Genomic DNA, 15,316 nt, shown 5'->3' on the forward strand with positions numbered 1-15,316 from the left:
ATCATCCACAGACCCCATCGATTCATAGCCTCTCTAGGAGAGGTCCCTTTTGTCATACACACATACTCTCACACACAGAGCTCATCTTACCATATTCCTTAAACACATTCAAATTCTCTGCAGACACCATGCTCTCAGGCAATGCGTTCCAATCATTTACCATTCTCCATGTAATAAAAACACCAGCTTCTCACTCCTTTGGTCACACTCTCCTTATACAGCTTCCAGGAATGACCTCTTGTTCTCTCCTAATCTCCCACTATTTTATAAACAACCCCTTACCAACTTGTATGTCTCAATCACATCACCCCCCCCCCCTTCCTCCTATCCACTAGACTCCGGAAATTGCATCATCTCAACCTTTCTTCATATTCAGTATTCCAGAGATCAGAAACTATTTTAGTTAAATTTTTGTATGCAATCACCTCTAGACCCTCTCCAGCATCTCTTCATCCTTTTGAAAACCAAGTGATCAATTCTCTGCACAGTATTCCATATGGGGTCCTAATCAGAGCCCTACACAATGGAACCAGAATCTTCTTACTTCTACATCATTGCCAGAATTTGTTGTGTTGTCCTCACAATTTTGGCAATATGTCTTCTAAATTTTAGATCCCTGTCCACTGTAACCTCTATATCTCTTATTTCTTCCACTTCCAATAATATATCCCCACCAAGGGTAAATTCTGTATCATCATCATCATCATCAGCTTACCAACCCTTTGAGAGTCCTAGCTTTCCTCAGAACCTTCTGTCACTCTTCTCTATTTTTTGCCTAATCATCCAATTACATTCCCCAATAGTTTTGGCATCTTCTATCACATTATCCTCCCATCTAATTCTTGGTCTTCCTCTAGATCTGTTACTCCATGGGTATTCATTGCTACCATTATCTAAGATTATTTCTTTAGATAAAAGATTTTTAAAATGTCTCTGCCATCTGAGCAATATATTTTCTTTATTGTTTAGTGTTAAATTCTACATTCCATCTTTGATTCCCAAATTTTAAAACCTTACAATTTTGCAACATTGAACTGGTATCCCAACTCCAATGCCCATTCACTCAATCTGTTCAAGTCTTCTTGTAAGGCCACAACATCATCTCTGTTCTTCATAGTTCATCCCAACTTTGCATTATCTGCAAGCATTATCTGCAAATATCTAAATTTCCCCATCCAAATCTTTGCCAATATCATTAACACACAGGTTAAACAGCAGTGGCCCTAAAACAGACCTCTGAGGCACATCACTAGTGACTTTCCTGTTACTGGATATTGCTCTCCCGATACACAACTTGCTAATACCTATCAGATAGCCAGCCTCTGATCAAATGCACTAATCTAATATCCACCCGATACACTCTAGTTTGACTATCAACTTATCATGCAATAATCTATCAAAAGCCTTTGCAAAATCAAAGTATACTATGTGTATCCCTCTCCTCTGTCCAAGTAAGCCATCCTTATTGTAATAAGTAAGTAGATTACTAAAACATGACCTTCCTTTAGCAAATTCGTGCTGTCCATCAAAGATAATACCATTTTGTCAACCCAATTCTGGATCATGGTTCTCAGCAGCCTCTCCAACACCTTATCCACAACATCTGACACACAGATGGGCTTATAACTTGATGCTTCAGTTCCATCACTTGTGAAGCAGCACAATCTTAACCTCCTTCCACCCCTTTGGAACTCAACCCAGTGCAAGACTCATATTAAACAGATATGTCAAGGCAGATGCCAACTCCCTGGCACATTCCTTCAAAAATACATTGATATATTATTAAGTCCCACAGCCTTATTAACATCAAGTTTGCTCAATTCCCCACAATACCTCTTGCTCACTTACAGTCAGTATCTCCTTCCCATCATCAACTGCTCTCTCTCTCTCCATAATGTCACATTCATAATAATGAAAGACCTTAATAAACTGCTCATTAAGAATCTCCACTATATCTTCCACAGCAGTTGTTCTTATACCATTTTCTCCAATCAGTGTCATCCTTCCATAATCATTCATTTTTCTGCTGGCTACATATCGAAAAAACTCCTTAGGATTCTTTTTGACTTCATTAGCTAACTGCTGCTCATACTTCACTTTGTCAACCAAGTCACCCTCCTTGCCTGGCCTTTGTAATCCTCATGGAATTGGTTATTACCACTTCTGTTATGCTGCCTCCATAATGCCTTTTTTTTCTTCTGTATCGCATGCTTAATATCTTCATTCATCCATTTCACACCTACCTTATGTAACTTTCTGACCCTTGGAATACATTTATACATTGCTTCTACTAGAAAGTTCTCGAATATACCTCCAGGTAAGTCCTCATTCCATGCTACACCTGCAAGCTGTCTCCTGAGCTCCTCATAACCACCAGCCTTGTAGTTACACATATGCCCTTTTCTCACAGAGGTCCTCACACTGCTGCCAACCACACAGGTAATTTCTTCATGGTCATCTCACCAGCTGGAGGGTGTTTTGACACCTCCTTTATAATTACATCCTCTGAGATGATCAAATCCAAGACCTTCAGTCCTCTTGTGCCCTCTGTTACATACTATCTGAGGTAGTTGTCCCTCAAAGACTTGGATTCACTAGTACACACCAGAATCCAAACAGCAGTCAAAACAGTGGACATAAGCGGGCTGTTCCACGCAGAAGACAAAGTCGGTTCCATCAGCAGGGAAGGTCATGTTATCGGTGTTTTGAGATATTAAAGGCATTTTGTTTATTAATTATCTTGAAAAAGGGTAAAACAATAACCGGAAAATATTATTCCAATCTTTTAACCAGGCTAGACAAAAAAGTTTGTGAGAAAAGACCTAGTTTGCTGAAGAAAAAGAATCATCTTTCATCAGGACAACACCTGCCCACAAAGGTTTGGCAATGGGAAAATTAAGGGATCTGCACTATGAATTGTTGGAACATCCACCCTATTCCTCAGATTTAGCTTCCTCTGACTTCTATCTCTTCCCAAAACTAAAACTCTTCCTCGCTGGTCAGCATTTTTCTTCGAATCAAGAGGTGATTGCAGCTGTAGAGGAGTATTTTGCAGAACTTACTGAGAGCCACTACAAGGACGGGATAATGGCACCAGAGCAGCGCTGGAATAAATGTATTAATCTTAAGGGTGATTATGTTGAAAAATAAAAATAATTTTGAAATTATAAATTTGTTTTTTTTTTCATTGTTAGGCCGAGAACTTTTCAGACCAGCCACGTACTTCCATACGTTCTGTGTTTGTCAGAAAATTAATATCCATCCTAAAAATGACCAAGTATATGTTTAGCATACTGTTTGCCAATACATATTCTTTCTATTAAATGCTTCATGTTCTTTAAATAAATAAATGAATCTGTGTATGTGCACATGCAGATATATTTATTTATGCCAACATATTTATCTAAATCTAACTAATCTGAAGTAAGTGATGATAATGTATTTGTTTTACTTATTGCCACTCATTTTTAAATGAAATGAAAAAATCTTGACAGTAGCTTTTTTTTTCCATTTAAATATTTAAATATGTTTTAATTAAAATTCATAAAATTGGTTACAGAGGTTTGATACAGGAATTAGGGAATTTGTATTTAATTTTTTTAAATAAAAATTATTATTATTATTTTCAGACCTCCAGATGTGGTTGTGGGACCTCCTGTGACGAGTCTCTTGACTCCATGGAGTCAAGAGACTCGTCACAGGAGGTCCCACAACACTTTCAGGCAATGCATTCCAATCATCTGCCACTCTAAGAAAAATGTCTATTCCTCATCCCCTGTTTTCAGATATTCTGTGAAAAATCTCATCCACATTAATCTGGTAATTACCTCTAAACAACTTATATGGCTCAATTATGTCTCCTCCTCATATTCCAGAGACCAGAAACTGGCTTAGTCAGCCGTCTCTAATAATTCATTATTTTTTGGAATTCCTTTAGTGTTACACAGTCATCAGCATTCATTTTAAAAAATGGATTCTACAACTGTATTAGAAATAATTATTTTAATTTCCTGAAGTTTCGACCTTCATATTAAGGTCATCATCTAGAGTATACACACACACACATATATATATATATATATATATATATATATATATATATATACAAAGAAGAGCTATATTACATTTCACTCAGTATGCTAAAGAGACAATGATTTGATCAACAGTTATTCTACTGACTTGACTTCTCGTGAAAAAATAAAATTAAAATAAACAAATGAAATGAAATGAAATGAAATAAAATAAAATAAAACTACATCAAAGCTATATTCTATTTAAGACAAAATCACAGAAATTTTTTTTTTCTATAGATAGTTTTATTACAGCAAAAAATTATGTCCTAATTTAACATGAAAATTGTTATATTAGATTTAAGATCCTGGATTACCTATAGTCCTATTTATAATTAACTCTTAAGGAGAAAGGTTATGTGGGTAGTATATGTAACCACATAACCTTTCTGCATAGTAAATAGTATATAGTAAATTTAACAAAGCCTGTGAAATTCTTATCAACTACCCTAATGTTAACAATAACAATGGTCTGAAAAGAATTTCACAGGCTTCCTTAAATTTACATTCACACTATGTTTTGGTGTGATGTAAACAACAGGTGCTTTTCCAGTTAATTCTATGTGAAGTATTCAGGCCATGATCAGAAAGACCAGCTTTACTATAGTTATTAAATTTAATGTGTCGTTTATGTTCCTTTTTACTGATAGTAATTGTGCGTCCGGTTTCCCCTATATACAGCAAATTACAGGGCCAACAGAGGGAGTGGATGTGTGGATGAGTTGAGTAAGTTCTTTCATTTTGCAAGAATTTAAATGTGGCTTTAAGGTTGTATTTCTGGAGTATTCTGTTTCTTTTATCTGATATCCCTTTAATGTATGGAATGGTTACAGTTTTATTGTAATTTAGTTTATTTTTGTTTTTAATTGAGGTCTTGTGCAGAATTTTGTTGATAGTATTTTGGCTATAGCCATTTTTTAGGAAGGTATTGCTGATAATTTTTAATTTATCTTTAAGTGCTTATTCTTTGGTCAAATCTTCAAAGCCCTGTTTTTTGGTGTGTTGATGACACGTAGTTTTTGTGTTGTTTGGTGGTAAGAGTTTGTGTATATATATTGGTTAGTATGTGTAGGTTTCTGGTAAACAGTGATGGAAAGACTGCCAGAAGGAAGATTTGTGACAAGTGTATCTAGAAAACAAAGTGTGTTCTGCTTTTCAATCTCAATTGTGAATTGTATGCATTTGTGTTGTTTGTTTAGGTAGCTGAAAAAAGTGTATAATGTCTGGTGGCCATGGAACCAGATAGTGAAAACATCATCAATGTATCTAAGCCAGATTTTGAGTTTTAAAGGAGAGGAATCTAGAGCATGTTGCTCAAAATATTCCATATAAAAGTTAGCAGTTCAAGAAGAATAATGGTGAGCCCATGACTGTGCCTTCTTTTTGTAGAAAGTGTTTTGCCACACAAAATAGCTGGAATGTAGCACCCATTGTTTGCATTGCACCAAAACATAGTATGAACATAAATTTAAGGAAGCCTGTGAAATTCCTATCAACCACCCTAATCTTAACAATAATGATGGTCTGAAAATCCCAAGAATATGGAAGGCACATATTCTACCCACATGACCTTTCTTCCTACGAGTAAATTATAAATAGGACTATAGGTAATCTAGAATCTTAAATCTAATATAACAATTCTCATGTTAAATTAGGACAACATTTTTACTGTAATTAAACTATCTATAGAAAAATTTATTTTCTCTGATGTTGTCTTAAATAGAATATAGCTTTGATTATTTCATTTATTTATTTTAATTTTATTTTATTTTTTCACTAGAGGTCAAGCCAGTAGAATAACCATTGATCAATTCATTGTCTCTGTATATATATATATATGTGTGTATACTCCAGATGATATCCTTAATATGAAGGTTGAAACATCGGGAAATTAAAATAATTATTTCTAACTGACTTTAAATTTTTCAGGAATTGACAATGTATACTAAAATATGAATTAAAAAAACTTTAATCAATACCTTCCTATATTTTGGCAATGTTACATTGCCATCTTCTGGGAACATAAAACTATGATATGTGCATGCAGGCACTAACAGTGAGCAAATGAATCCTCATTTCTAACATGGTTGTAGAGTCCATGATATTCTAAAATGAATTTCATCTTTTCAATTACTTTTTTATTGTCATTTACACCAGTTGCATTTTCACTACCTTACACATCCACTGTCTTTCTGCTCACTGCTTCTAACTTGCCACCATCTACACACTTTTTCTTATCTCATACCATCGCTAACTCACCACCACTTTAGCCCACTATCTTACCGTTATCTTTCAAGTACTCAGCCATACTTTCAACTCCACTTACTCCCTTAGCTACATCCATGATCTTTTGACCACTACATTCAATGACATCTCGTAATACCTAAGCATGTTACACCAAGTCTTTCTCTCATTTCTCCCATTATCCTCCCCACATAAATATTTTTACTTTCTTCCCAAGCATACATATTCCACTCACAGCACCTGATCATTTGTAAAAAATCTATGCCACTTCATCATTTGTTCAATCATTCATAGATTAGTAGAAATTTAATAAATACAAAACTCAACTACACTGAACATCGCCTATCAATTACAGCTCTCGCACAACAATATTTAAATAACAAAATTATTGCTATCAGCACACACTTTTAAAATTGAAACTTATCTTTTCAGAGCTCTCTTCACCACCTAGTGGCCAACTATAAGTTATATATTAAAATTAAACATTATAAATGAAGGATGATTTTCCTAAAGTAGGAGAGTAAATGTGAAGAAACAAAGAGTTGTCAGAAAGTAAAAAAACAGAGGAAAAAATTCAATGTACATAGCTTGCTGAAGCTAAAAATTGATGTAGTGTATTCCGCTCAATAAAAAATGACAATATTGAACTTCTAGCTTTGAATAGAATATATGAAAAGAAAAACAGGTAGATAATGATTAGTCTACATCTAGGTACAGAAGAAAACTATTAAAAAAAAAATCACTCTGCACCTAGATGTAGTCCATATCAAAAGTATTATAAGCAAATTATAGTAGTATTATTATTATTATTACCCAAGACCCCATGGAGTTAAAGACTCATCTGGGAGGTCCTTTTATCATACACAGCTCATTATACTGTACTTTAAACACACTCAAATTCTCTGCTGACACCATGCTATTAGGCAAGGCATTCCAATCATTCACAACTTTGCAAGAAAAAAAACCTGCTATTCATTCCCCTACTCACATCCTCTTTATACAGTTTCCAGGGATGACCTCTGGTTCTCCTCTGACCTCCCAGTATTTTCTGTAGAACCTCTCCAGCATTGATCCTATAACAACCCCTTACTAACTTGTAGGTCTCTGTCATATCCCTCCCCCCCTTCCTCCTGTCCACCAGACTCTGCAAATTGCATCTTTCCTCATACTTGACATTTCAGAGGTTCGAAACTACCTTAGTCAGTTGCCTCTGGGCCCTTTCCAACATCTCTTTGTCCTTTTGAAAACCAGTTGACCAAATCTGGCACAATAGTTCATGTGTGGGCTAATCAAAGCCGTATACAATGGAACAAGAATCTCCCTACTTCTACAAGTCAGTGTCCTCTGCATCATTCCCAGAAGGCTTTGTGTTGTCTTCACAATTTTGGCTGTGTGTCCCCTAAATTTCAGATCCTTATCCACTATCACCCCCAGATCTCTTATTTCCTCCATCTCCGACAATATATCCTCACCAAGCTTAAATTCTGCATCCCATCTTTGTTTTCCAAATTTTAAAACCTTACATTTTACAACATTGAACTCGCATCCCCAATCACTCAATTTATTCAAGTCTTCTTGTGAGGCCACAACATCTTCTCTGCTCTTCATGGTTTGTCCCAACTTTGCATCATCTGCAAGCAACTGAATATCTCCATCCAAATCTTCACCAATATTATTGATATACAAGTTAAACAGTAATGGCCCTAGAACGGACCCTTAGGCACACCACTAGTGATTTTCCTCTTCCTGGATATTGCTCCCTTATACACAACTTGCTGATACCCATCAGATAGCCAGTTTCCAATCCAATGCGCTAATCTTATATCCAACCTGATCCGCTCCAGTTTGACTATCAACTTGTCATGTGATAATCTATCAAAAGCCTTTATGAAATCTAAGTATATTACTATGTCTCCTTCTCCTCTGTCCAAGGAAGCAGTCTCCTTATTGTAATAAGTAAGTAGATTACTAAAACATGACCTTCCTTTAGTAAATCCATGCTGTCAATGAAAGATAATACAATTGTTGTCAACCCAATTCTGAATCCTAGTTCTCACAAGTTTCTCCAACAACTTAACTACAACACCTGACACACACAGATTGGCCTATAGTTTGATGCTTGAGTTCTATCACCTCCTTTATGAAGTGGCACAATCTTGCCTTCCTTCCACTCCTTAGGAACTTGACCCAGTGCAAGACTTATATTAAAAAAATATGTCAAAGCCAGTGTCAACTCCCTGGCACATTCCTTCAGAATACGTGGTGGTATATTATCAAGTCCCACTGCTCTCAATCTCTCCATGAAGTCACATTCACAAGATTGAAAGACCTTTATGAACTGCTCGTTAAGTATCTCCACCACACCTTCCACAACAGCTGTCTTTATACCATTTTCTCCAATCAATGTCATCCTTTCATAATCATTCTTTCTTTTGCTGGCTACATACAGGGTGTTCGGGATAAATTTGACAGTTTCGTAAGGAAAAAGAAAATCTTCTTTGTATCTATTAAATTTAATGAATTGACAAAAAAAATTACAGGCAGAGTTAATTACAATACTATCAACAAGATTTACTCAAAATAACCACCATTAGCATCGATCACAGCTTCAATTCTGCTTCGGAACCTCGAACAAGCTGATGCTACAGTCTCCCTGGGAAGGGCCGCAAAAATTGTTTTAATTTTATCCATTAACTGGGCTTTTGTATTACTGGAAGTGCGATTGGTGTCTTTTTCAACTGTGCCCCATACAAAATAATCCATGGGGTTAAGGTCTGGGGAGTTTGGAGGCCAAACATTTGGACTGGTGAAGTCGTAGAAATTTTCAGACAACCATTTTTGACTTTTCCCAGAGGTGTGGCAAGGGGCCGAATCCTGCTGCCATACATACGGCCTACCATTGGCTACCCTTGTTATCCAGGGCTTGACTACAGTTAGCAACTCCACGAACAAAGCCCGAATTCCAATGCCAGGGTTCTTCAACACCTGTTCCTGCAGATTTGCGAGGAATTCTGCTGTACGAACGCAATCAGATCGTCTGCTAGGGATCTTTCTTCTTGCTACATCCTCGTAGTCACCATTGCAAGTCTCTAGTTCATGCCTGATTGTTTTTACTGTATTCAGGGAGCATTGGGCAGCAGTCGTAATATCCTTATTTTGATGGCGGGCACGAATCATCATGATACAAGTTATTCTCTTCCATGATTCAGGTGGGTTCCAGCTATCCATCCTTTCTGACATCTTGTATGTGAATGAAGAAGGGTCCAAACTTTTAAATGAAGAGAAGTGTGTGTTAATACATGTAACTTACAGAAAAATATAATTAATTATAAATATGTCAAATTTATCCCGAACACCCTGTACATTATAAAGCTCTTAAGATGGGATATGTGAAAATTATTCATTACATAAAATGCAGGGGGGGGGGATCATTTCCTACAAATTGTGATTTAAGTTAGTTAAAGCAAAGGATGCCTCTGATAACAGAAGAAATTTTGAATACAATAAACCGAACTAAGTCACCTGGCTATGATGAACTTCCTACTGAACTGGTGGCATAGCAGCCATCAGTTTTCTTTTCCTTTAGTGTTACATGGTGATCAGCATTCATTTTACACAAATTATGGACTCTACAACAGTGTGTTATAAATAATTATTTTAATTTCTCAACGTTGCGACGTTCATCATCATTATCTGGAGTATACACATATATATAACAGGTGCTTTTCCTGACTGGAAAAGTATCTGTTGTTTACATCACACCAAAACATGGTATGAAGGTAAATTTATGGAGGCCTGTGAGATTCTTATCAATCTCCCTAATCTTAACAATAATGATTGTGTAAAATCCCAAACATATGGAAGGCACATGTTCTACCCACTTAACCTTTCTCCCTAAGAGTTAATTTTAAATAGAACAGTAGGTAATCCAGGATCCTAAATCTAATATAACAGTTGTCATGTTAAATTACAATATCATTTTCACTGTAACAAAACTATCTATATGAAAGAATGTTTCTCTGATGTTGTCTTAAATAGAATATAGCTTTGATGTAGTTAATTTATTTTATTTTATTTCATTTATTTATTTTAATTTTATTTTATTTTCACTAGAGGTCAGGCCAGTAGAATAACCATTGATCAAATCATTGTTTCTTCAGCATACTATGTGGAATGTATTTTAGCTTAATATATATATATATGTATACTCCAGATGATGACCTTAATATGAAGGTCAAAACATCGGGAAATTAAAATGATTATTTATAATATGGTTGTAGAGTCCATAATTTGTGTCAAATGAAAGCCATCAGTTTTCTGCTTAAATTTTTTAACCACATACTATATGCTTGTAAAATTCCAGATGACTAAAAGACGGGCATCATAATACCAATTTTCAAAAAGGGAGCTAAACTATGTTGTGAAAATTACAGACCGATAACATTACTATGTCATACCTACAAAATCTTAATGCACATTATTTAAATAGAATCAAGACTTTGATGAACAAGACAAAAGTACTAAGCATACATATTACCAATATACTTTAGTTTTATTGACTTCAAATAAGCATTTGATTCCATTGACAGGAAAGAAATGATAAAACATCTTAAAATCTATGACGTTAGATTCAGAACTACAAACCTTTATTACAAATTATTATAAAGATTCCAAAGTAACTGTCACATTTAATAAAATTAAAACAGACAAATTTGATGTACAAAAAGGAGTCATGCAGGGTTATTTGCTCTCACCAAATTTATTTATTATCTATGTTGGAAAAATGTGCAAAACCATAGCCAATGAACCAGGTTTACAAATGAATGGCATGAATATAAATCACATTAAATATGCAGATGATATTATTATTCTAGTAGAATCTAAAGAACAATTAGATAAAACAAAAATTTTAATTGAAGCGTGCAAAACTTTTGGAGTGAAAAGCAATCTATGTAAAACGGAAACAATGAAAATAGGAACAGATGAGAAAAATCATATATTTGAACAAGTAAAGTAATTTACAGCCGATGAACTTCAACCAAAGAGAGTAGAAGTTCAACCACATGCCAGTGAAAATATCACATTTGAGGCTGTCTGATGTGAGATACAGGCCAGCAGAACAAAATAATACAGTTCGATGCTGCTATAGACCAGGGGATGAAAAAGTTGATGGAGACAATATGCATTGGCAAATAGACTCAATGATTGAAGAATGGATAATTATTATCTGGAATTTCAACTTCAACTATCAGAACATAGATTGGAAGGAGGAGAAGACACATGAGAGGAAGGAAATAGAATTTATGCAGTTACTAAGGGATAATTACCTGAGACAGCATGTGATGGAATATACTAGTGGTTTGAGAATGCTCGATCTAGTAATTGCATCTGAGAATTTGTCTATAATGAACATGACCATGTTGCCACCATTTGGTGAGAGTGACCATATTGTCTTGACCTGGGAGGTGGCTAAATATGTTGAATTTTCAGTTAATATGGGGTATATATGAAATTACAGGACTGGTAAGTATGACAAGCTTAGGAAATTGCTTGGTTTGGTGGCATGGCATATAAAACTACAATGGATGGAGGTTGATAGTGCATGGAAAGTGGTAAAGGTGTGTTTGAGGGAGGTAATGGCAGACTTCATAATAGAGTCAGGAGAGTAAATCAAATGGGAGTTAAATATCGTCATTAAACTGGAGCTGCAAAAAAATTGTGGAGGGAATTGTTAAAATCTATCTGCAGAGCAAAAACACTATTGACTATATACAATATAAGAAACTACTGGTTGAAGCAGTCTAGATAGCTTTCCAGAAGCATATGCAGATACGATTGGAGTAAATATGTTAAATCATTAGAGCATGATATCACTGGACCACAAAGAACAGGTTTTAAAATTTGCAGACAAATACAAACAACAGAAAATGACTAATTAAGAAATAATTTAATTTCAAAAGAGGATTGGATAAAACATTACAAAATATTATGGAAGGAAAAACAAGAAATAGAAAACAATGACAAAACTGGAGATATCAACATACAAGAAAGTACAGAAGAAATAGTAATGGAAGAAATAGAAAAATAATTTAAAAAATTAAGAAATAGAAAAAGGCCAGGCCTGGATGGAATATGTGTTGAGCTACTTAAATATACAAACAATAGCTAAAAGAAAACCAACTTAAATTCTTCAGTAATATCTGGAAATATCAAAAGAATGGGAAACTGGAGTAGTAGTAAATATTCACAAAAAAGGTCCCAAGGACAAATGTAGAAATTACAGAGGCATTACGCTTTTAATAACAGCATCTCTAAACTATATGCAAATATCTTAAAGAACAGACTAATTAAATACACAGAAAATTGTTTAGAAGAAGAAGAACAATCTAGTTTTAGAAGAGGGAGAAGATGCATTGAAGAAAAAAAACAAATTTAACCTGCCTACTTTCCTTCTATTTATTGATTACAAAAAAGTGTATGATAACTTGAACAGAAATCTACTCTGGAAAATATTACAAGATGATAAAATACCTCTTCAATTAATTAAAGCAATAAAAAGTGTATACAAAGAAACAAAAATTTTCATCAAATTTGCATTGTGGAACATTATCAGAATCTATAACTATAAATAAAGGTGTAAGACAAGGCTGTGGCTTATCCCCAATTCTATTCAACATTTATGTCAACAGAATCCTAAAAGAATGGAAAACAACTGTCAAAGATAGAATTAAACTAACAAATAAAATACAGCACTTTATGCAGATTATCAAGTACTAATTTCAAATTCAGAAGATAAATTCCAAATTGCAGCTAACTATCTAAATGAAATAGCAAAAAGATTTAAAATGAAAATTTCTGAAACAAAAGCTATGGCAATGTGTGGAAACACCATTCAAAGAGTCAAAATTATGGTTAACAATAAAATAATAGAACAAGTTACAGAATTCAAATACTTAGGAAATATAATCTTGCAATATAATAATGATTCACAATTGGAATTTACTACAAATTTACAATAGGATGAATGAATGGCATAATTAAAAGAAATTTTGGAAAACAAATGACTAAAGAAACTCAATTAAGATTACATAACATGACCTCTAAACCATCTCTCAAATTTAGAAGTGAAACTTGATTCTAAAACAAAGAAACAGACAAAGATTGGAAACAGCTCGGATGAAGTTTCTAAGACCTTTCCTGGGATTCACTAGATTAGATAAAAAGAAAAACACAAAAATAAGAGAACGATTAGATACAAAAAACATCATACAAGAAACAGAAGAAGAATGAATAACAAGAGGAAAGGTTGTTAGTGTGTTGCTGAGGTATGATGATGATGAGTTGCAATGCAGAGCCAAAATCATGAAAGGTGTGCTAGCAGAGCTGTGTGAGGATAAGAGAGTGAAGTTTGTGGATGTATGCCATGTGTTTGAGGGAAGAATGAAATTAGAAATTATACAGGCATGATGGGTTGCATTTAAATGGTTCTACTAAAGTGTGAGTGTACTGTAGAAAGTGTTGCTGGATGAAAGTACAGTGTGCAAGAGATCAGAAGGAAGAGATGAAGGGAAAAATCAGGAGAGTGGTACTGAGACAGAAGTAGTAGCATGAGAGATGAAGAGAGAATGAGAATGCAAGAGGAACAGGGAAAGGGGGGGGGGAATCTCTGGTAGACAGGGAGGCATGGCATAGGGAGAGTGGATGTTGAAAGTGGCAGTGAATATGTGTATGAAAATAGAATATATTATGATGTGGGGTGGGGAAGTTGAGACTGAGCAAATATATGTGGTAAGTGGTGATAACGGTGATTGGGCATGTGTGGTGGCGAAATCGCAACCCACACGTGGCTGGCTTGGTGCTGCCTGAGATGCTCACACTCTAGAACCATGCTTCTACTTTTGTCTCTCTTCAGTACCACTCTCCTGATTTTTCCCTTCATCTCTTTCTTCTGATCTCTTGCACACATCACACACTGTACTCTCATCCAGCAAACACTTTCTACAGTACACTCACACTCTAGACTGGCTGTAGACCTAAAAATGAACTGCTCTCTTTGTTTACAAATGCCAGAAGTATCAGAAATAAGGGGGGGGGTGAAATTGAGTTTATTATCATTAGAATAAGTGAAACAATTGAATGAAAATGATATTGTAGTATGGGAATAGAAATGGAAGGATACAGTATTTTTCACGAGTATAGAAAGGGCAAGAAGGGAGGGGGGGAATGCTGCTGATGATGGCAGGTAAATTAAGTCAACATAAGGTAGTCATGAGAGAAGAAAATAGTGGCAATGGTTTTGAGTCAGTGTGGTGCAACATGGAGGTTGAGAGGAAGACATATTTTGTTGGATGTCGTCATAGGCTTGAGAATGTAGAGGGTGGTGATGAAGAAATGTGTAAACAACCTGGATTAGTGAACAGCAGAAGGGTAATTATTAAGGGTGATTTTAATTATGGTGATATATATTAGAATGAAAAGATAGCATTTGGGAGTAGAATTTCTCAAGTTCTCGAGAGAGAACTATCTCAGGCAGCATGTAAAGGAGGGCATGCAAGGATCAAGAGTTCTAGATCTGACCTTTGTTTACAAATCAGAGTATGTAATTGTGAGAGGGATTTCACACTTTCCTCCAGTTGGTGAAAGTGATCATGAAGTAATCATGATCACTTTCACCAACAATTATAAGGCTGGTGATTATGACAAGCTTAGGAAACAGCTTGGAGCTATAACATTGAACAAGAAGTTGAGCGGTAAGGAAATAAATGCTGGAATTGACAAAGAAATACATAACAGCATCAATGTGTGAATGTATTCAGAAGGCCAAAAGGCTGAATAAGATAGGTGTAAAATGGATGAATGTGAAGCTTAAGCATGAAATCTGGAAAAAGAAAGAAAGTACTTTGGAGGAAATACAAGATGAATAAATCATAATAATCAGCCACATGAAGAGTATAACGAATAAGCAGGAGAGTGTTGTTTATTATTTTAACGGTATAATAGAA

General features: G+C 35.0%; 1 protein-coding gene across 1 annotated transcript in view; it reads left to right on the top strand.

Annotated features, from left to right (window-relative positions):
* LOC150100219 (telomerase protein component 1-like) overlaps positions 1-15,316 on the top strand; it is a 1,179,105-nt gene that overhangs the window by 1,052,717 nt on the left and 111,072 nt on the right. The window lies entirely within an intron of this gene.

The sequence above is a fragment of the Typopeltis vanoorti genome, chromosome 13, assembly GCF_054136105.1.
Source record: "Typopeltis vanoorti isolate ZY-2024b chromosome 13, IOZ_Tvanoo_1.0, whole genome shotgun sequence".
NCBI lineage: Eukaryota > Metazoa > Arthropoda > Arachnida > Uropygi > Thelyphonidae > Typopeltis > Typopeltis vanoorti.